At 45.9% G+C, this 21583-nt stretch overlaps 1 protein-coding gene across 1 annotated transcript in view; it reads right to left on the reverse strand.

Moving 5' to 3' along the window:
* Window positions 1-17893, reverse strand: part of pargl (poly (ADP-ribose) glycohydrolase, like) — a 53639-nt gene extending 35746 nt beyond the window's left edge. The window contains exon 1 of the mRNA XM_041897711.2: window positions 17752-17893. The gene's annotated coding sequence lies outside the window, so the exon portion shown is untranslated. The remainder of the gene's footprint in view (window positions 1-17751) is intronic.
* Between the last annotated feature and the right edge of the window lie 3690 nt (window positions 17894-21583).

Consider the following 21583-nt stretch of genomic DNA (forward strand, 5'->3'; position numbering starts at 1 on the left):
CAAGAGAAGACATGCTATGTGCACACTGCCCACAAATTGAGGTGGAAACTGAGCTGCACTTCCTAACCTCCTGCCAAATGTATGACCATATTAGAGACACATATTTCCCTCAGATTACACAGATCCGCAAAGAATTTGAAAACAAACACAATTCTGATAAACTCCCATATCTACTGGGTGAAATACCATAGTGAGCAATCATAGCAGCAAGATGTGTGACCTGTTGCCACAAGAAAAGGGCAACCAGTGAAGAACAAACACCATTGCAAATACAACCCATATTTATGTTTATTTATTTTCCCATTTGGACTTTAACTATTTGCACATTGTTACAACACTGTATATATACATAATATGACATTTGAAATTTCTTTATTCTTTTGGAACTTCTGAGTGTAATGTTTACTGTTAATTTTTATTGTTTATTTCACTTTTGTTTACTATCTACTTCACTTGCTTTGGCAATGTTAACATATGTTTCCCATGCCAATGAAGCCCTTAAATTGAATTGAATTGAGAAAGAGAGAGAGAGAGAAAGAGAGAGAAAGAGAGAGAGAGAGAGAGAGAGAGAGAGAGAGAGAGAGAGAGAGAGAGAGAGAGAGAGAGAGAGAGAGAGAGAGAGAGAGAGAGAGAGAGAGCGAGAGAGCGAGTGCATCTCACCACAGATGGTCAGGAACAAAGAGAAAGGACAATGAATCTGAGACCATTTTATAACATCTGAGTTGTTTGGATTCAACATCTAAGTTGTTGACCAATGGTATTACTGTAAAGTTAACCTCCAATCAGATATCAGACCTACATGTAAAGACAACTGCACTTTCTCATAGCCGCAAGATGTAGGGGTGCTGCAATTTTCAGGTCTCTCCAGAGATGTTCGATCGGGTTCACCTTCCAACAGGTTCACCTTCCAACAGGACAACGACCCTAAGCACACAGCCAAGACAACGCAGGAGTGGCTTCAGGACAAGTCTCTGAATGTCCTTAAGTGGCCCAGCCAGAGCCCGGACTTGAACCCAATCGAACATCTCTGGAGAGACCTGAAAATAGCTGTGCAGCGATGCTCCCCATCCAACCTGACAGAGCTTTTTTTATTTTATTTTTATTTTTATTTCACCTTTATTTAACCAGGTAAGCCAGTTGAGAACAGGTTCTCATTTACAACTGCGACCTGGCCAAGATAAAGCAAAGTAGTGCAATAAAAACAACACAGAGTTACATATGGGGTAAAAAAAACATAAAGTCAGAAATACAACAGAAAATATATATACAGTGTGTGCAAATGTAGCAAGTTATGGAGGTAAGGCAATAAATAGGCTATAGTGCAGAATAATTACAATAGTATTAACACTGGAATGCTAGATGTGCAAGATATGATGTGCAAATAGAGATACTGGGGTGCAAAAGAGCAAAATAAATAACAATATAGGGATGAGGTAGTTGGGTGGGCTAATATCAGATGGGCTGTGTACAGGTGCAGTGATCGGTAAGGTGCTCTGACAACTGATGCTTAAAGTTATTGAGGGAGATAAGAGTCTCCAGCTTCAGAGATTTTTGCAATTCGTTCCAGTCATTGGCAGCAGAGAACTGGAAGGAATGGCGGCCAAAGGAGGTGTTGGTTTTGGGAATGACCAGTGAGATATACCTGCTGGAGCGCAGACTACGGGTGGGTGCTGCTATGGTGACCAATGAGCTAAGATAAGGCGGGGATTTGCCTAGCAGTGATTTATAGATGGCCTGGAGCCAGTGGGTTTGACGACGAACATGTAGTGAGGACCAGCCAACAAGAGCGTACAGGTCACAGTGGTGGGTAGTGTATGGGGCTTTGGAGACAAAACGGATGGCACTGTGATAGACTACATCCAATTTGCTGAGTAGAGTGTTGGAGGCTATTTTGTAAATGACATCGCCGAAGTCAAGGATCGGTAGGATAGTCAGTTTTACGAGGGCATGTTTGGCAGCATGAGTGAAGGAGGCTTTGTTGCGAAATAGGAAGCCGATTCTAGATTTAACTTTGGATTGGAGATTCTTTATGTGAGTCTGGAAGTTGAGTTTACAGTCTAACCAGACACCTAGATATTTGTAGTTGTCCACATACTCTAGGTCAGACCCGTCGAGAGTGGTGATTCTAGTCGGGTGGGCGGGTGCTAGCAGCGTTCGATTGAAAAGCATGCATTTAGTTTTACTAGTGTTTAAGAGCAGTTGAAGGCTACTGAAGGATTGTTGTATGGCATTGAAGCTCGTTTGGAGGTTTGTTAACACAGTGTCCAATGAAGGGCCAGATGTATACAAAATGGTGTCGTCTGCGTAGAGGTGGATCTGAGAGTCACCAGCAGCAAGAGCGACATCATTGATATACACGGAGAAAAGTGTCGGCCCAAGAATTGAACCCTGTGGCACCCCCATAGAGACTGCCATAGGTCCAGACAACAGGCCCTCCGATTTGACACACTGAACTCTATCTGAGAAGTAGTTGGTGAACCAGGCGAGGCAGTCATTTGAGAAACCAAGGCTATTTAGTCTGCCAATAAGAATGCGGTGGTTGACAGAGTCGAAAGCCTTGGCCAGGTCGATGAAGACGGCTGCACAGTACTGTCTATTATCAATCGTGGTTATAATATCGTTTAGGACCTTGAGCGTGGCTGAAGTGCACCCGTGACCAGCTCGGAAACCGGATTGCATAGCGGAGAAGGTACGGTGGTATTCGAAATGGTCGATGATCTGTTTGTTAACTTGGCTTTCGAATACTTTCGAAAGGCAGGGCAGGATGGATATAGGTCTGTAGCAGTTTGGATCTAGAGTGTCACCCCCCTTTGAAGAGGGGGATGACCGCGGCAGCTTTCCAATCTCTGGGGATCTCAGACGTTATGAAAGAGAGGTTGAACAGACTAGTAATAGGGGTTGCGACAATTTCGCGGCTAGTTTTAGAAAGAAAGGGTCCAGATTGTCTAGCCCAGCTGATTTGTAGGGGTCCAGATTTTGCAGCGCTTTCAAAACATCAGCTGTCTGAATTTGTGTGAAGGAGAAGCAGGGGGGGCATGGGCAAGTTGCAGCAGAGGGTGCAGAGTTGGTGGCCGGGTTAGTGGTAGCCAGATGGAAAGCATGGCCAGCTGTAGCAAAATGCTTGTTGAAATTCTCGATTATTGTAGATTTATCGGTGGTGATAGTGTTTCCTAGCCTCAGTGCAGTGGGCAGCTGGGAGGAAGTGCTCTTGAGAGGATCTGCAAAGAAGATGGGAGAAACTAAAATATCTAAAAACCAGTTTTTTCTTTGTCATTACGGGGTATTGTGTGTAGATTGATGAAGAAAGCAAACAATTTAATCCATTTTAGAATAAGGCTGTAACGTAACAAAATGTGGAAAAACTCAAGGGGTCTAAATACTTTCCGAATGCACTGTACACCACACATTTCTTCGCCTCACACAAGTCAACAAAGTCTGTTTTTTTTTTTTTACATCCTTTCCGATTGCTAGTTCTTCAGTATTTGAAAAATCTTTCCAACACTCCCGGCCTCGATAATCACCAAGCCTCGGTGTGAAAGAGCAAAATATCATGATCTGATGATCCCATATATCCGTTGGAAACGTCATAAAAAACAGCTTTCTGTCCTGAGCTCACTGGCGCAGGAAACTTTGAGGGCCCGGAATAGGGTAGTTGATATAATGTGATGATTTGATACAATGTTGAACTTCACTATCAATAGCTGAAGTCAAGACAGATAGAAAGAGAGGCAGACAGGCAGAGAAGAGAGATGAAAGAACCTGCATTTTCATCAGGATATTTTCTACTGTTTTTATTTGTCCGCTTTAGGCCTTTTACTTAGTTGATGATGGAAGTTATAAGCCTACTGCTGCAGTGGCCTATCAGCTATCTCTGAGTTCTATGCTCTCATTTCTTTAGCCACCAATGTATGACAATGTATCAATGTGTCCATATGGCAGAGGCTAGTGCTCTCGCCATAGTTGAATTTTAACTTTTAGATATTTATAATTTTACTTCAGATTTTTATGATTAACCACATGACAATGATTTTGAGAAACTAAAACATTATTATTCTGCATAAAATGTATATATTAAAAATAGAAATAAAAGGTATATACAGTGGGGGAAAAAAGTATTTAGTCAGCCACCAATTGTGCAAGTTCTCCCACTTAAAAAGATGAGAGAGGCCTGTAATTTTCATCATAGGTACACGTCAACTATGACAGACAAATTGAGGAAAAAAAATCCAGAAAATCCCATTGTAGGATTTTTAATGAATTTATTTGCAAATTATGGTGGAAAATAAGTATTTGGTCACCTACAAACAAGCAAGATTTCTGGCTCTCACAGACCTGTAACTTCTTCTTTAAGAGGCTCCTCTGTCCTCCACTCGTTACCGGTATTAATGGCACCTGTTTGAACTTGTTATCAGTATAAAAGACACCTGTCCACAACCTCAAACAGTCACACTCCAAACTCCACAATGGCCAAGACCAAAGAGCTGTCAAAGGACACCAAAAACAAAATTGTAGACCTGCAATAGGTAAGCAGCTTGGTTTGAAGAAATCAACTGTGGGAGCAATTATTAGGAAATGGAAGACATACAAGACCACTGATAATCTCCCTCAATCTGGGGCTCCACGCAAGATCTCACCCCGTGGGGTCAAAATGATCACAAGAACGGTGAGCAAAAATCCCAGAACCACACGGGGGGACCTAGTGAATGACCTGCAGAGAGCTGGGACCAAAGTAACAAAGCCTACCATCAGTAACACACTACGCCGCCAGGGACTCAAATCCTGCAGTGCGAGACGTGTCCCCCTGCTTAAGCCAGTACATGTCCAGGCCCGTCTGAAGTGCATTTAGATGATCCAGAAGAGGATTGGGAGAATGTCATATGGTCAGATGAAACCAAAATATAACTTTTTGGTAAAAACTCAACTCGTCGTGTTTGGAGGACAAAGAATGCTGAGTTACATTCAAAGAACACCATACCTACTGTGAAGCATGGGGGTGGAAACATCATGCTTTGGGGCTGTTTTTCTGCAAAGGGACCAGGACGACTGATCCGTGTAAAGGAAAGAATGAATGGGGCCATGTATCGTGAGATTTTGAGTGAAACCCTCCTTCCATCAGCAAGGGCATTGAAGATGAAACGTGGCTGGGTCTTTCAGCATGACAATGATCCCAAACACACCGCCCGGGCAACGAAGGAGTGGCTTCGTAAGAAGCATTTCAAGGTCCTGGAGTGGCCTAGCCAGTCTCCAGATCTCAACCCCATAGAAAATCTTTGGAGGGAGTTGAAAGTCTGTGTTGCCCAGCGACAGCCCCAAAACATCACTGCTCTAGAGGAGATCTGCATGGAGGAATGGGCCAAAATACCAGCAACAGTGTGTGAAAACCTTGTGAAGACTTACAGAAAACGTTTCACCTGTGTCATTGCCAACAAAGGGTATATAACAAAGTATTGAGAAACTTTTGTTATTGACCAAATACTTATTTTCCACCATCATATGCCAATAAATTCATAAAAAATCCTACAATGTGATTTTCTGGATTTTTTTTTCTCATTTTGTCTGTCATAGTTGACGTGTACCTATGATGAAAATTACAGGCCTCTCTCATCTTTTTAAGTGGGAGAACTTGCACAATTGGTGGCTGACTAAATACTTTTTTCCCCCACTGTAAATGTATACATAAATATTCATAACTGGCACGCAGTTCGGCAGAAATAGTAACATAAATGTAGGGGGGTGTCGTCGTCGTCGTCGGGTGAGGTTGTGTCTCTCTCTGGCGGGAGGTAAGCTTGGCTTATATGGCTTATATGGTGTGGAGTAAAGCTTAAACCATGTATTTAGATTGTAGTTAGGTATTGTAGGTAGTTATCGTAGGTTATTGTATGTAATTATTTTAGGTATTGTATTCGGCTGAGCCCGGTGAAGCACGAGGCTAGCTAACCCACTACCTGGACTAGCTAGCGGGTAGCTACTGGTAACTATTAGCAATTGTGGATAGTTGTTTCACACTTGAGAGTACCTGTAATTACGCCAGCTGGCTGCCTACAATAATTACATACAATAATGCCTACCATTCAGCTGTTTTTCTAACCTCATTGTCTGAAGCGTTAACGTTAGGTAGTAAGTAGCTACTGTGCTCAAAATGTAGCTAGCTTGTTGCTACCTGGATAGCTACTAAACAATAGCTGGAACGACCTAGAGAACAGACGCGAACTGGCTGAATCGATTCAGTGGCTAGCTTTGCACTTGGCTAGCTAACAGTAGCTGCTAGGGGTAAGTTATAACCTACATTTGTGTTTTGTTTTTACATACTGGTAGCCAGAGTCGTTCAAGGGAATTCGGGACATGGGTGATTAGTTAACGTTAGCTTAGCTCTCTCTGTGTGTTCGTGCCGTGGGAGGACGGGTTTCTTCGTTGGCAGAAAGCAATGGCTAGCTAGTATGCTAACTATTCTAGCTAACTAACTGGCTGAATAAGTTGACGACGGACTCGCTCAAGCTGTCGGAACTAACCCACAACATTAGACATGGACACGAATGATCTGCTTGGCGTGTTGACACACTGGTGGTTTGTTGTGGCCGAGTACTGGTGCTAAACCGTGTTGTTGGAGCCCGGCATGCTAGTTGGCTGTGGCGTCTTATGACTAGGTGCCCTGGACAGTTTTCACGGAAGAATACTCTACCAAGTTAGCTAGCTGAATAAATTAAGTTAGTTTATTCCTAGAAAACATTGAACCGCTGTAGTTTACAACAATTATAGTTTCTGAGGTGGAAGTTGGGAGAGTTATATTTGGGTGTTTCAGTGAAACGTAAGTGAGGGAGGCCCCGCTCTCTCGCTTTCCCAGATGTTTAGTTCATTTCATTCCAATCTCCTTTGCATTATTGTAGCCATTTTCTGTAGCCTGTCAACTATGCCTCTGTCTATCCCTGTTCTCCCCTCTCCGCACAGGCTATACAAAAGCCTCACACTGCGTGGCTGCTGCCTCTCTAACCTGATGGTCCCTGCACGCACGACCCACGTGGAGTTCCAGGTCTCCGGCAGCCTCTGGAACTGCCTTTCTGCGGCCAACAAGGCTGAGTTCATCTCAGCCTATGCTACCCTCCAGTCCCTCGACTTCTTGGCACTGACGGAAACATGGATTACCACTGAAAACACTGATACTCCTACTGCTCTCTCCTTGTCTGACCATGTGTTCTCGCATACCCCGAGAGCATCTGGTCAGCGGGGTGGTGGCACAGGAATCCTCATCTCTCCCAAGTGGACATTCACTCTTTTTCCCCTGACCCATCTGTCTAGCTCCTCATTTGAATTCCATGCTGTCACAGTCACTAGCCCATTCAAGCTTAACATCCTTGTCATTTATCGCCCTCCAGGTTCCCTTGGAGAGTTCATCAATGAGCTTGACACCTTGATAAGTTCCTTTCCTGAGGATGGCTCACCCCTCACAGTTCTGGGTGACTTCAACCTCCATACGTCTACCTTTGACTCATTTCTCTCTGCCTCCTTCTTTCCACTCCTCTCCTCTTTTGACCTCACCCTCACACCGTCCCCCCTACTCACAAGGCAGGCAATACGCTTGACCTCATCTTTACTAGATGCTGTTCTTCTACTAATCTCACTGCAACTCCCCTCCATGTCTCCGACCACTACTTTGTATCCTTTTCTCTCTCGCTCTCCTCCAACACTACTCACTCTGCCCCTACTCAGATGGTAATACGCCGTCGAAACCTTCGCTCTCTCTCTCCCACTACTCTCTCCTCTTCCATCCTATCATCTCTTCCCTCTGCTAAATCCTTCTCCCTCCAATCTCCTGATTCTGCCTCCTCAACCCTCCTCTCCTCCCTTTCTGCATCCTTTGACTCTCTATGTCCCCTATCCTCCCGGCCGGCTCGGTCCTCCCCTCCTGCTCCGTGGCTTGACGACTCATTGCGAGCTCACAGAACAGGGCTCCGGGCAGCCGAGCGGAAATGGAGGAAAACTAGACTCCCTGCGGACCTGGCATCTTTTCACTCCCTCCTCTCTACATTTTCTTCATCTGTTTCTGCTGCTAAAGCCACTTTATACCACTCTAAATTCCAAGCATCTGCCTCTAACCCTAGGAAGCTCTTTACCACCTTCTCCTCCCTGCTGAATCCCCCCCCCTCCCTCCCTCTCTGTGGATGACTTCGTCAACCATTTTGAAAAGAAGGTTGACGACATCCGATCCTCGTTTGTTAAGTCAAATGACACTGCTGGTCCTGCTCACACTACCCTACCCTATGTTTTGACTTCTTTCTCCCCTCTCTCTCCAGATGAAATCTTGCGACTTGTGACGGCCGGCCGCCCAACAAGAGAGCGAAAGTTGTACCCCTTCTCAAAAAACTAACACTCGATCCCTCCGATGTCAACAACTACAGACCAGTATCCCTTCTTTGTTTTCTCTCCAAAACTCTTGAGCGTGCCGTCTTTAGCCAACTCTCTTGCTATCTCTCTCAGAATGACCTTCTTGATCCAAACCAGTCAGGTTTCAAGACTGGTCATTCAACTGAGACTGCTCTTCTCTGTGTCACGGAGGCTCTCTGCACTGCTAAAGCTAACTCTCTCTCCTCTGCTCTTGTCCTTATAGACCTGTCTGCTGCCTTTGATCAAATCAAATCAAATTTTATTGGCCACATGCGCCGAATACAACAGGTGCAGACATTACAGTGAAATGCTTACTTACAGCCCTTAACCAACAGTGCATTTATTTTTAACAAAAAAGTAAAAATAAAACAACAACAAAAAAAGTGTTGAGAGAAAAAGAGCAGAAGTAAAATAAAATAACAGTAGGGAGGCTATATATACAGGGGGGTACCGGTGCAGAGTCAATGTGCGGGGGCACCGGCTAGTTGAGGTAGTTGAAGTAATATGTACATGTGGGCAGAGTTAAAGTGACTATGCATAAATAATTAACAGAGTAGCAGCAGCGTAAAAGGATGGGGTAGGGGGGCAGTGCAAATAGTCCGGGTAGCCATGATTAGCTGTTCAGGAGTCTTATGGCTTGGGGGTAGAAGCTGTTGAGAAGCGGCACCTCTGTACCTTCAGCACCTCTGTACCTTCAGGCTCTGATCAGTCCCTACACCCAAACGAGGGCATTGCGTTCATCCACCTCTGGCCTGCTGGCCCCCCTACCTCTGCGGAAGCACAGTTCCCGCTCAGCCCAGTCAAAACTGTTCGCTGCTCTGGCACCCCAATAGTGGAACAAGCTCCCTCACGACGCCAGGACAGCGGAGTCACTCACCACCTTCCGGAGACACTTGAAATCCCACCTCTTTAAGGAATACCTGGGATTGGATAAAGTAATCCTTCTACCCCGCCTTACCCCACCCCAAAGAAAGAAAAAAACATATTGTAAAGTGGTTATCCCACTGGCTATAAGGTGAATGCACCAATTTGTAAGTCGCTCTGGATAAGAGCGTCTGCTAAATGAAGTAAATGTAATGTAAATGTAAATTGTAAGCTTCCCCAAACTTGAAACTCATGAGCTGCCTATGGTCTTTACTATTCCACCCATTTTTTTTTAAATGCGTGCAAGCGCGTGCACACATAACAGGTCCCGAGAAAAAACAGGCCCGCCTATGGAAATCAAAGGCCAGTTCAACTGATTCGTTCTGGCGCCGGGTCTGGCCGTAACTCAACAATCAGCTATTTGATATTTGCTGCGCGAGCTGCCGAAATTGCACGCTTCCCGACTGTACTGTAGGTTATGCGATTGGGATTTAAAACAATAAACAGTAATTTTTTAAAAAGAAGACAATGATCCTCTGTGGCTAAATCATTCTCTCTGGTGAAGTATTTTCAATGACTTTATTTATTTCTGTATAGATAGGTGTAGCCTAATTACAGGCCTATAGGTTTGTCATATTTATTTCAATTTACTCTCTCTCCTTCTCTGTCCTCTCCCGCTTGTGGTGGATATCAAGTGATCTGGAGTAGTGCTCGCAAAAGTCTTCCACTTCTATTTTATTTTATAATTCTAAACTTGGTGAAAAGGGAATGGGACCAATATCAAATAAGGAACATGGCATTCTCTCGCCGTCGGCTCGCAGGCCTACTCCTGCCCATGTCAAACATATATACAATATATACAAAAGTATGTTGACACCCCTTCAAATTAGTAGATTCGGCTATTTCAGCCACACCCGTTGCTGACAGGTGTATAACATCGAGCACACCGCCATGCAATCTCCATAGACAAACATTGACAGTAGAATGGCCTCACTGAAGAGCTCAGTGACTTTCAATGTGGCACCGTCATAGGATGCCATCTTTCCAATAAGTCAGTTCGTCAAATTTCTGCCCTGCTAGAGCTGTTCCGGTCAACTGTAAGTGCTGTTATTGTGAAATGGAAACGTCTAGGAGCAACACCGGCTCAGCCGAGATATGGTAGGCTACACAAGCTCACAGAACGGGACCGGCGAGTGCTGAAGCGTGTAGCGCGTAAAAATCGTCTGTCCTCGGTTGCAACACTCACTACCGAGTTCCAAACTGCCTCTGGAAGCAACGTCAGTACAAGAACTGTTCGTCGGGAGCGTCATGAAATGGGTTTCCATGGCCGAGCAGCCGCACACAAGCCTAAAATCACCATGCGCAATGCCAAGCGTCGGCTGGAGTGGTGTATAGCTCCCCGCCATTGGACTCTGGAGCAGTGGAAACGCGTTCTCTGGAGTGATGAATCACGCTTCCCCATCTGGCAGTCCAACAGATGAATCTGGGTTTGGCGGATGCCAGGAGAACGCTACCTGCCCGAATGCAGAGTGCCAATTTTGTTTGGTAGAGGAGGAATAATGGTCTGGGGCTATTTTTCATGGTTCGGGCTAGGCCCCTTAGTTCCAGTGAAGGGAAATCTTAATGTTTCAATGACATTCTAGACGATTCTGTGCTTCCAACTTTATGGCAACAGTTTGGGGAAGGCCCTTTCCTGTTTCAGCATGACAGTGCCCCCGTGCACAAAGCGAGGTCATACAGAAATGGTTTGTCGAGATCGATGTGGAAGAACTTGACTGGCCTGCACAGAGCCCTGACCTCAACCCCATCGAACACGTTTGGGATGAATTGGAACGCCGACTGCGGGCCTAATCGCCCAACATCAGTGCCCGACCTCACTAATGACTAAATGTAATGCTCTTGTGGCTGAATGGAAACAAGTCCCTGCAGCAATGTTCCAAAATCTAGTGGAAAGCCTTCCCAGAAGAGTGGAGGCTGTTATAGCAGCAAAGGGGGGACTCCATATTAATGCCCATGATTTTGGAATGAGATGTTGGACGAGCAGGTGTCCACATACTTTTTGTATTTAGAGCAATTATTTTTTTCAAGGAAGGGTGAATCCATATATTCAAACATCACCTAAGTTACATTGTTTTGCAGGAGTGGTCCTTGAGTTGCCTCTCATCCCACAGACACGTTTGCATAAAATCCCTGCTTCACTCCTCCCACAGTCGTTGGATAGGTCTATAGGCCTATAATGCCGATAAGCTATAGTCTCATTTAATTTAACTTGCCCACTGCAACCTACTGTTACCGTACAGGTTATGGGTACTCAATCTAGTGGGCCGCTGTCGGTTTATAATGGGCAGCAAAATAGCAATGTTGTAGCGAATTTGGAGGGCAGCTCGACATAGCCACATATCCCAAGATAATTTGTTTCACATGTATTATTTACAGTCGTTAGAAGGATAGTTGTAAGAAGGATAGTTGCCATAAGGGGGAAATACTACTGTTAGTAAAGCACTATGGATACGGTCGTTAATAGTTGCCATTACACACAGATTTTTGTTCCCCCCTATTCTGAACGTCCCTTTCGTCATATAGGCCTAGCTGTTAAGACTTCTAAACTACTGTAGGCTATGAAAGGTGTTCGCAGCAGAACATTGTAGCCAATTCAGAGGGCAGACTGACAGAGACTGTAGCCAATTCAGAGGGCAGACTGACTCAATCCCAGGTCTCTTCTCAGTCAGTGACAGAGCCAAGAGAGTTTCTTCATCTGGTTGTGCTCATAACGCACCATAGAAGAGTGTATGCCTATAGTCTGAAATTGTGTGTGTGTGCACATTGATGGCCTGTTATATGTTATACGTCTGTAGCCATGAAGTGCTTTGAAAGGCTGGTCATGGCTCACATCAACACCATCATGCCGGAAACCCTAGACCCACTCTAATTTGCATACCGCCCCAACAGATCCACAGATGATGCAATCTCTATTGCACTCCACACTGCCCTTTCCCACCTGGACAAGAGGAACACCTACGTGAGAATGCTATTCATTGACTACAGCTCAGCATTCAACACCATAGTGCCCTCAAAGCTCATCACTAAGCTAAGGATCCTGGGACTAAACACCTCCCTCTGCAACTGGATCCTGGACTTCCTGATGGGCCGTCGCCAGGTGGTAAGGGTAGGTAACAACACATATGCCACACTGACCCTCAACACGGGGACCCCTCAGGGGTGCGTGCTCAGTCCCCTCCTGTACTCCCTGTTCACCCATGACTGCATGGCCAGGCACGACTCCAGTGGTAGGCCTGATCACCGACAACGATGAGACAGCCTATAGGGAGGAGGTCAGAGACCTGGCCGTGTGGTGCCAGGATAACAACCTCTCCCTCAACGTGACCAAGACAAAGGAGATGATGGTGGACTACAGGAAAAAAAAGAGGACTGAGCACACCCCCATTCTCATCGACGGGGCTGTAGTGGAACAGGTTGAGAGCTTCAAGTTCCTTGGTGTCCACATCACCAACAAACTATTATGGTCCAAACACACCAAGACAGTCGTGAAGAGGGCACGACAAAGCCTATTCCCCCTCAGGAGACTGAAAAGATTTGGCATGGGTCCTTAGATCCTCAAAAAATTATACAGCTGCACCATCGAGAGCATCCTGACTGGTTGCATCACCGCCTGGTATGGCAACTGCTCGGCCTCCGACCGCAAGGCACTACAGAGGGTAGTGCGTACGGCCCAGTACATCACTGGGGCCAAGCTTCCTGCCATCCAGGACCTCTCTACCAGGCGGTGTCAGAGGAAGGCCCTCAAAATTGTCAAAGACTCCAGCCACCCTAGTCATAGACTGTTCTCTCTGCTACCGCACGGCAAGCGGTACCGGAGTGCCTACGTCCAAAAGACTTCTCAACAGCTTCTACCCCCAAGCCTTACTTCAACTACCTCAACTAGCCGGTGCCCCCGCACATTGACTCTGCACCGGTACCGCTGTAGTTTACAACAATTATAGTTTCTGAGGTGGAAGTTGGGAGATTTATATTTGGGTGTTTCAGTGAAACGTAAGTGAGGGAGGCGCCGCTCTCTCCTTTCCCAGATGTTTAGTTCATTTCATTCCAATCTCCTTTGCATTATTGTAGCCATTTTCTGTAGCCTGTCAACTATGCCTCTGTCTATCCCCGTTCTCTCATCTCCGCACAGGCTATACAAACGCCTCACACCGCGTGGCTGCTGCTTCTCTAACCTGGTGGTCCCTGCACGCACCACCCACGTGGAGTTCCAGGTCTCAGGCAGCCTCTGGAACTGCCGTTCTGCTGCCAACAAGGCAGAGTTCATCTCAGCCTATGCTACCCTCCAGTCCCTCGACTTCTTGGCGCTGACGGAAACATGGATTACCACTAAAGAAAATGCTACTCCTACTGCTCTCTCCTCGTCTGACCATGTGTTCTCGCATACCCCGAGAGCATCTGGTCAGCGGGGTGGTGGCACAGGAATCCTCATCTCTCCCAAGTGGACATTCTCTTTTTTTCCCCTGACCCATCTGTCCATCTCCTCATTTGAATTCCATGCTGTCACAGTCACTAGCCCATTCAAGCTTAACATCCTTGTCATTTATCGCCCTCCAGGTTCCCTTGGAGAGTTCATCAATGATTGATAAGTTCCTTTCCTGAGGATGGCTCACCCCTCACAGTTCTGGGTGACTTCAACCTCCCTACGTCTACCTTTGACTCATTTCTCTCTGCCTCCTTCTTTCCACTCTTCTCCTCTTTTGACCTCACCCTCTCACCGTCCCCCGTACTCACAAGGCAGGCAATACGCTTGACCTCATCTTTACTAGATGCTGTTCTTCTACTAATCTCACTGCAACTCCCCTCCATGTCTCCGACCACTACTTTGTATCCTTTTCTCTCTCGCTCTCCTCCAACACTACTCACTCTGCCCCTACTCTCTCCTCTTCCATCCTATCATCTCTTCCCTCTGCTAAATCCTTCTCCCTCCAATCTCCTGATTATGCCTCCTCAACCCTCCTCTCCTCCCTCTCTGAATCTTTTGACTCTCTATGTCCCCTATCCTCCCGGCCGGCTCGGTCCTCCCCTCCTGCTCCGTGGCTTGATGACTCATTGCGAGCTCACAGAACAGGGCTCCGGGCAGCCGAGCGGAAATGGAGGAAAACTAGACTCCCTGCGGACCTGGCATCTTTTCACTCCCTCCTCTCTACATTTTCTTCATCTGTATCTGCTGCTAAAGCCACTTTCTACCACTCTAAATTCCAAGCATCTGCCTCTAACCCTAGGAAGCTCTTTGCCACCTTCTCCTCCCTGCTGAATCCTCCTCCCCCTCCCCCCTCTCCCCCCTCTCTGTGGATGACTTCGTCAACCATTTTGAAAAGAAGGTTGACGACATCCGATCCTCGTTTGTTAAGTCAAATGACACTGCTGGTCCTGCTCACACTGCCCTACCCTATGCTTTGACTTCTTTCTCCCCTCTCTCTCCAGATAAAAACTTGCGACTTGTGACGGCCGGCCGCCCAACCAACCTGCCCAGTTGACCCTATCCCCTCCTCTCTTCTCCAGACCATCTCCAGTGACCTTCTCCCTTACCTCACCTCGCTCATCAACTCATCCTTGACCTCTGGCTATGTCCCTTCCGTCTTCAAGAGAGCGAGAGTTGCACCCCTTTTCAAAAAACCAACACTCGATCCCTCTGATGTCAACAACTACAGACCAGTATCCCTTCTTTCTTTTCTCTCCAAAACTCTTGAGCGTGCCGTCTTTAGCCAACTCTCTTGCTATCTCTCTCAGAATGACCTTCTTGATCCAAACCAGTCAGGTTTCAAGACTGGTCATTCAACTGAGACTGCTCTTCTCTGTGTCACGGAGGCTCTCCGCACTGTTAAAGCTAACTCTCTCTCCTCTGCTCTTGTCCTTCTAGACCTGTCTGCTGCCTTTGATACTGTGAACCATCAGATCCTCCTCTCCACCCTCTCCGAGCTGGGCATCTCCGGCGCGGCTCACTATTGGATTGCGTCCTACCTGACCGGTCGCTCCTACCAATGGCGTGGCGAGAATCTGTTTCCGCACCACGTGCTCTCACCACTGGTGTCCCCCAGGGCTCAGTTCATAGCCCTCTCCTATTCTCGCTATACACCAAGTCACTTGGCTCTGTCATATCCTCACATGGCCTCTCCTATCATTGCTACGCAGACGACACACAACTAATCTTCTCCTTTCCCCCTTCTGATAACCAGGTGGGGAATCGCATCTCTGCATGTCTGGCAGACATATCAGTGTGGATGACGGATCACCACCTCAAGCTGAACCTCGGCAAGACGGAGCTGCTCTTCCTCCCGGGGAAGGACTGCCCGTTCCATGATCTCGCCATCACGGTTGACAACTCCGTTGTGTCCTCCTCCCAGAGTGCGAAGAGCCTTGGCGTGACCCTGGACAACACCCTGTCGTTCTCCGCTAACATCAAGGCGGTGACCCGATCCTGTAGGTTCATGCTCTACAACATTCGGAGAGTACGACCCTGCCTTACACAGGAAGCGGCACAGGTCCTAATCCAGGCACTTGTCATCTCCCGTCTGGATTACTGCAACTCGCTGTTGGCTGGGCTCCCTGCCTGTGCCATTAAACCCCTACAACTCATCCAGAATGCCGCAGCCCGTCTGGTGTTCAACCTTCCCAAGTTCTCTCACGTCACCCCGCTCCTCCGCACACTCCACTGGCTTCCAGTTGAAGCTCGCATCTGCTACAAGACCATGGTGCTTGCCTACGGAGCTGTGAGGGGAACGGCACCTCCGTACCTTCAGGCTCTGATCAGTCCCTACACCCAAACGAGGGCATTGCGTTCATCCACCTCTGGCCTGCTGGCCCCCCTACCTCTGCGGAAGCACAGTTCCCGCTCAGCCCAGTCAAAACTGTTCGCTGCTCTGGCACCCCAATGGTGGAATAAGCTCCCTCACGACGCCAGGATAGCGGAGTCACTCACCACCTTCCGGAGACACTTGAAACCCCACCTCTTTAAGGAATACCTGGGATAGGATAAAGTAATCCTTCTACCCCCCCTTACCCCACCCCCCAAAAAATAAAATAAAATAAAAAATATATATATATTTGTAAAGTGGTTATCCCACTGGCTATAAGGTGAATGCACCAATTTGTAAGTCGCTCTGGATAAGAGCGTCTGCTAAATGACGTAAATGTAAATGTAAATGTATATATAGCCTCCCTACTGTTATTTTATTTTACTTCTGCTCTTTTTTTCTCAACACTTTTTTGTTGTTGTTTTATTTTACTTTTTCATTAAAAAATAAATGCACTGTTGGTTAAGGGCTGTAAGTAAGCATTTCACTGTAATGTCTGCACCTGTTGTATTCGGCGCATGTGGCCAAAACAATTTGATTTGATATGTGCATGCGCGCCAAACCTCACCTCCAAAGGGCCAAAGTCCGTGACTCACAGCACTCTTCTTTACCCGCTGTCCTGTCTGCTCTGGTGTGTGTGTGTGTGTTGGTTAAATTTTTTGGGGTGTATTTTACCCCCTTTTTCGATCCTGTCTCATCGCTGCAACTCCCCAACAGGCTCGGGAGGCGAAGGTCGAGGTGAAGGTCGAGTCATGCGTCCTCTGAAACATGACCCGCCAAACAGCGCTTCTTAACACCCGCCCGCTTAACCTGGAAGCCAGCCGCACCAATGTCTCGGAGGAAACACTGTTCACCTGATGACCGAGGTCAGCCTGCAGGCGCCATGCCCGCCACATGGAGTCACTCGAGTGCGATGAGCCAAGTAAAGCCCCCCCTTGCCAAACCCTCCCCTAACCTGGACGACGCTGGGCCAATTGTGCGCCGCCCTATGGGACTCCCGATCACGGCCGGTTGTGATACTGCCCGGGATCAAACCAGGGTCTGTAGTGACGCCTCTAGCACTGCGGTGCAGTGCCTTAGACCACTGCGCCACTCGGGAGCCCGTGTGTTGGTTGTTCTATCTTTGTGGGGACCTAAAATCCCCAAAAGTCCCCACAAGGATAGTAAAACAAGGAAAATTCTCCCTCGTTGGGAAATTTTTTACGTCCCCATGAGGACAAAGGCTATTTTAAGCTTAGGGGTTAGGTTTAGGGTTTGGGCTACGGTTAAGGTTAGGGAATATAAGATTTTTAATGGGAATCAATTTTAGGTCCCCACGAGGATAGAAGAACAAAACGTGTGTGTGTGTATGAGACAGATAACTTTCTCCTCAAAAGGACCATGCACATTAAATTACCACTTTGGATGAGTAGGGTCTCTCCCTGTGCACTGTAGTAGCCTAGTAGCGTCCACTAGAACCATGTATTTGGAAATCACCCAGTTTTCCTAACAGCACCAATATTTTAACTTTCACTTTTCAAACGACACAAGGTAAATTACACCATTGAAAATGTTTAACTAAGTTTCTATTATTCAATTTGAACAATCCTATTAGATCATTGGATTGGTAAACGTTAAACGCACCGGGAGTAAATTGTGTTGGTGGGCTACTCACTTGAATGATGCCAAATGCGCAGCTAATTTCTGAAGAGTAGGAATATGTGCTTTTCCAGAACGCATCTAGAACACTTCGTTGACCGAACGTGAAGGAGCAGCAATCCTGAAAATGAAAGTGAAATGTAGACTAGGCAAATGTTCAAGCACGTCGCCTGTGCATATGACGTAAAGCAATACGTGCGTGTTGACATAAAGTGCAGTCAACTTTGTTCTAAGGGCAGAAATAATCTGATTGGTTTAGGGCAGAACAAATCCGATTGGTTTCTAAAAGGTCAATGGCCAGAGTTTAATAGTTGCACAACATTTGAAAATATTTGCAGAGTTACAAGTTGTAACGTTTTGAAATGATCGTGTTACAGTAGTCAGACAAATGTGACAATATGTCTAGATACAACTGGTTTCCTGACTTGAAACAAAGAGTAAAATGTAGCAAGCTAGCAGCAACATGCTAAGTTAATCAGAGCAAGCTAGCTAGCTAAGCATTTAGCAAACTCTTAGCTACTCATATTGAATTAGTAAATGGAGCTAGGTAGCGAATATACAAGAAAGTCAGCTAATATTTGTTTTATTGAAATGTTAAGTTGAATAAGCTATATAAACAAAACAAAAAGAGGACAGCAATGTAAATTGCTAAGCTAAACAGAGCTAGTTGGCTTGCAGATAGCTATCTCTTACTAATGTTGAGTCATAGAATAGAGCTAGCTAGCTAGGTCTCAAATATACCAGTAAGTCATCTCCCACTTAATCAATATTTTGTTGAATAAACTATATAAACAAAAACATTTGAATGAACTGTCCCTGGGGGCAGAAATGTAAAATGCTTCGCTAAACTGAACTAGCTGGTTAAGCAGATAATGTTGAATCATAAAAAGAGCTGGCCAATTGTTTTGTTTATATCACTTATTCAACTAACAGACCTACTGGCAGATGTGTGACCTAACTTGCTAGCTATTTCTATTTTATAATTCAACTTTAGGAGGTAGCTCTCTGCTCAGCTAAGCTACATTTAGCTTAGCATTTTTTGTTTCTGCCCCCAGGGAAGCATAACAGTCTATTCAAATTGTTTAGTTTATAAAGCTTATTCAACTAAATATTTTGATAATTTAAGTGGAAGCTGATTAACTGGTATATTTGAGACCTAGCTAGCTAGCTAGCTCTATTCTATGACTCAACATTAGTAAGAGATAGCTATCTGTCCATCCCTGTTTTCTTAAGTTCATATAGCTTATTCAACTTAACATTTCAATAAAGAAAATGTTAGCTGACTTACTTGTATATTTGACACCTAGCTACCTAGCTAGCTCTATTTATTAATTTGAGGTTGCCAAATGCTTAGCTAGCTAGCTTGCTCTGATTAGTTTAGCATGTTGCTGCTAGCTTGCTACATTTTAACCTTTGCTTCAAGTCAGGAGACTAGTTGTATTTCAGAGATATTGTCATACTTGTCTGTAACACAATAATGATTTCAAAACGTTGCAACTTGTATGTCCAAATTTTATTAACAAGATTCTCAGTTCAAACCTCCGCCCATTTACCTTTTAGAAACCAATCAGATTATTTCTGCCTTTAGAACAAAATTGACTACACTCAATCGGCGCACATTTGATAATTTGTCATTGTACATTCAGCACGAAATAAAGCAGTTATCTGTTATAATAATCTCATCAGAACGAAATGCAAATTCGCTATGTGGAAGAGTAACTGTCAAGTCCACCCTTGAACACAAGGTGGCGGTGATGGACAGTGTAATTCAGGGGCTCTGGTGTAGTCAATTCAATGCGCTGTCTCCTCATACTCTACTAGTTCCCTAATCTGATCTGGAAACAGAATAGGAGGCAAGGATAGGATGGACTATTAAAACACACCATCGGTCTGTCATCAACATGTTTCTGAACAGATGGAGGGGTTGGACCTGTATGTGTATGTGTGCGTGCGTGCATGACACGCCTGTGGACCTGTATGTGTATGTGTGCATGCCTGTGTGTGTCAGTGGAGGCTGCTGAGGGGAGGACAGCTCATAATAATGTCTGGAATGGAGTCAATGGAGTGGTATCAACCACATGGAAACCACATATTTGATGTGTTTGATACCATTCCATTGACTCTATTCCAGCCATTATTATGAGCCGTCCTCCCCTCAGCAGCCTCCACTGGTGTATGTGTGTGTACCTGAATGTGTGTGTGTGTGTGTGTCTGTGTGTGTGTGTGTGTAGTCGGAGCACACAAACACAGGTATGTAGGGTCAGTAATAGGGCTGTGAGGATTATGGAATTTTGGGTAACAATTAATTGTCATGCAAATAGCCTTGGTTATTGTCAAAATTGTTAAAAAATGTTTTGAGCTTGTAATGCACCATGATGCATTTTTGAAAACTAGCAACGACATACCTAATGAATAGAGCACAGCTTTGGGGACACCCCTGTCTCAAAAATGAATGGTTCTGAGGCGTCACTACAGACCCGGGTTCGATCCCAGGCTGTGTCATAACCAGCCGTGACCGGGAGTCCCATAGGGCGGCGCACAATTAGCCCAGCGTCGTCCGAGATAGGGGAGGGTTTGGCCGGGGGGGCTTTACTTGGCTCATCGCGCTCTAGCGACTCCTTGTGGCGGGCCGGGCGCCTGCAGGCTGACCTCGGTAGTCAGTTGAACAGTGTTTCCTCCGACACATTGGTGCGGCTGGCTTCCGGATTAAGCGGGCGGGTGTTAAGAAGCGCGGTTTGGCGGGTCGTGTTTCGGAGGACGCATGACTCGACTTTTGCCTCTCCCGAGCCCGTTGGGGAGCTGCAGCGATGAGACAAGATCGTAATTGGATCGCAATTGGATATCACGAAATTGGGGAGACAAAAAGGGGGTAAAATACACAACAAATTCTGACCATTTGGAACTTTTGGAAATTAAGCTTCTCCTCCCGACCATGCTGTTCTGCTCGTCAAATGATTACCAACTTTACCCACTTCATGTAAAAAATTAAAACTGCTATAGGGTCAACTATATCTACTTGAATATAAAGTTGGATCCCGCCTACTCCTAAAATGAATATTAAGATGATTATATATTTTTTTGTTCACGGTTGTTGTCCATAATTGTCGGTTACACGATGATACGATAATTGTGCCAGCCCCAGTCAGTAGGCCAGTCTACAGCAGTGTGTGTGAGTGTGAGGGGCAGAGAGGCAGATGGCAGCTGTATCGGTTTGCCTTAGGCATGTGGTCTGCAGATATGAGGGTGAAAACCAGGGACTACCCATGGCTAGAGACTGTGTGAGCAGTGTGTGTCTGTGTCATTACATGCATGAGTTGAGTGTGTGTGTGTGTGGGACTACTGTATTTGGCTGAGCGAGGGTGGAGGGCCTTGCTCACTCTTCCTGCCTGTGTGTGTCTCTGTGTATGTATGTGTGTGTGTGTTATTGTGGGTCAGCCATTTCTGTGGAATGTTCTGCCCCTGGCCAGAGAGAAGTCACCACAATGGAATGCACTGAGAAACCAGAAAAACACAACACTGACTAAGAAAGGCCAGAAAATGAAGAAAGGCTGCCTTGCATGTGTGGGTGTGTCTAGCATCTCTAAAATAACGTAAAAGAGTGTAACAGACAGAAGCTCAGCACAGGAGAGAGATAAATAGAAAGAGAGGGAGAGAGAGAAAGCACAGAAAAAGCTTCCCTTCCCTTTGTCTCCATCGTCAGCTGCACCAATAGCAGTGCAGACAGACATCATCACATGCAGACACTTCACACACTCTTTCTCCTCTCTCTTTTCTCTCTCTCCCCCTCCCTCTCTCTCTCTTTTCTGCTCTCTCTTTCTCTCCTTGTCTCTCTCCTCTCTCTCTCTCTC

Source organism: Coregonus clupeaformis, chromosome 15 (assembly GCF_020615455.1).
Source record: "Coregonus clupeaformis isolate EN_2021a chromosome 15, ASM2061545v1, whole genome shotgun sequence".
Classification (NCBI taxonomy): domain Eukaryota; kingdom Metazoa; phylum Chordata; class Actinopteri; order Salmoniformes; family Salmonidae; genus Coregonus; species Coregonus clupeaformis.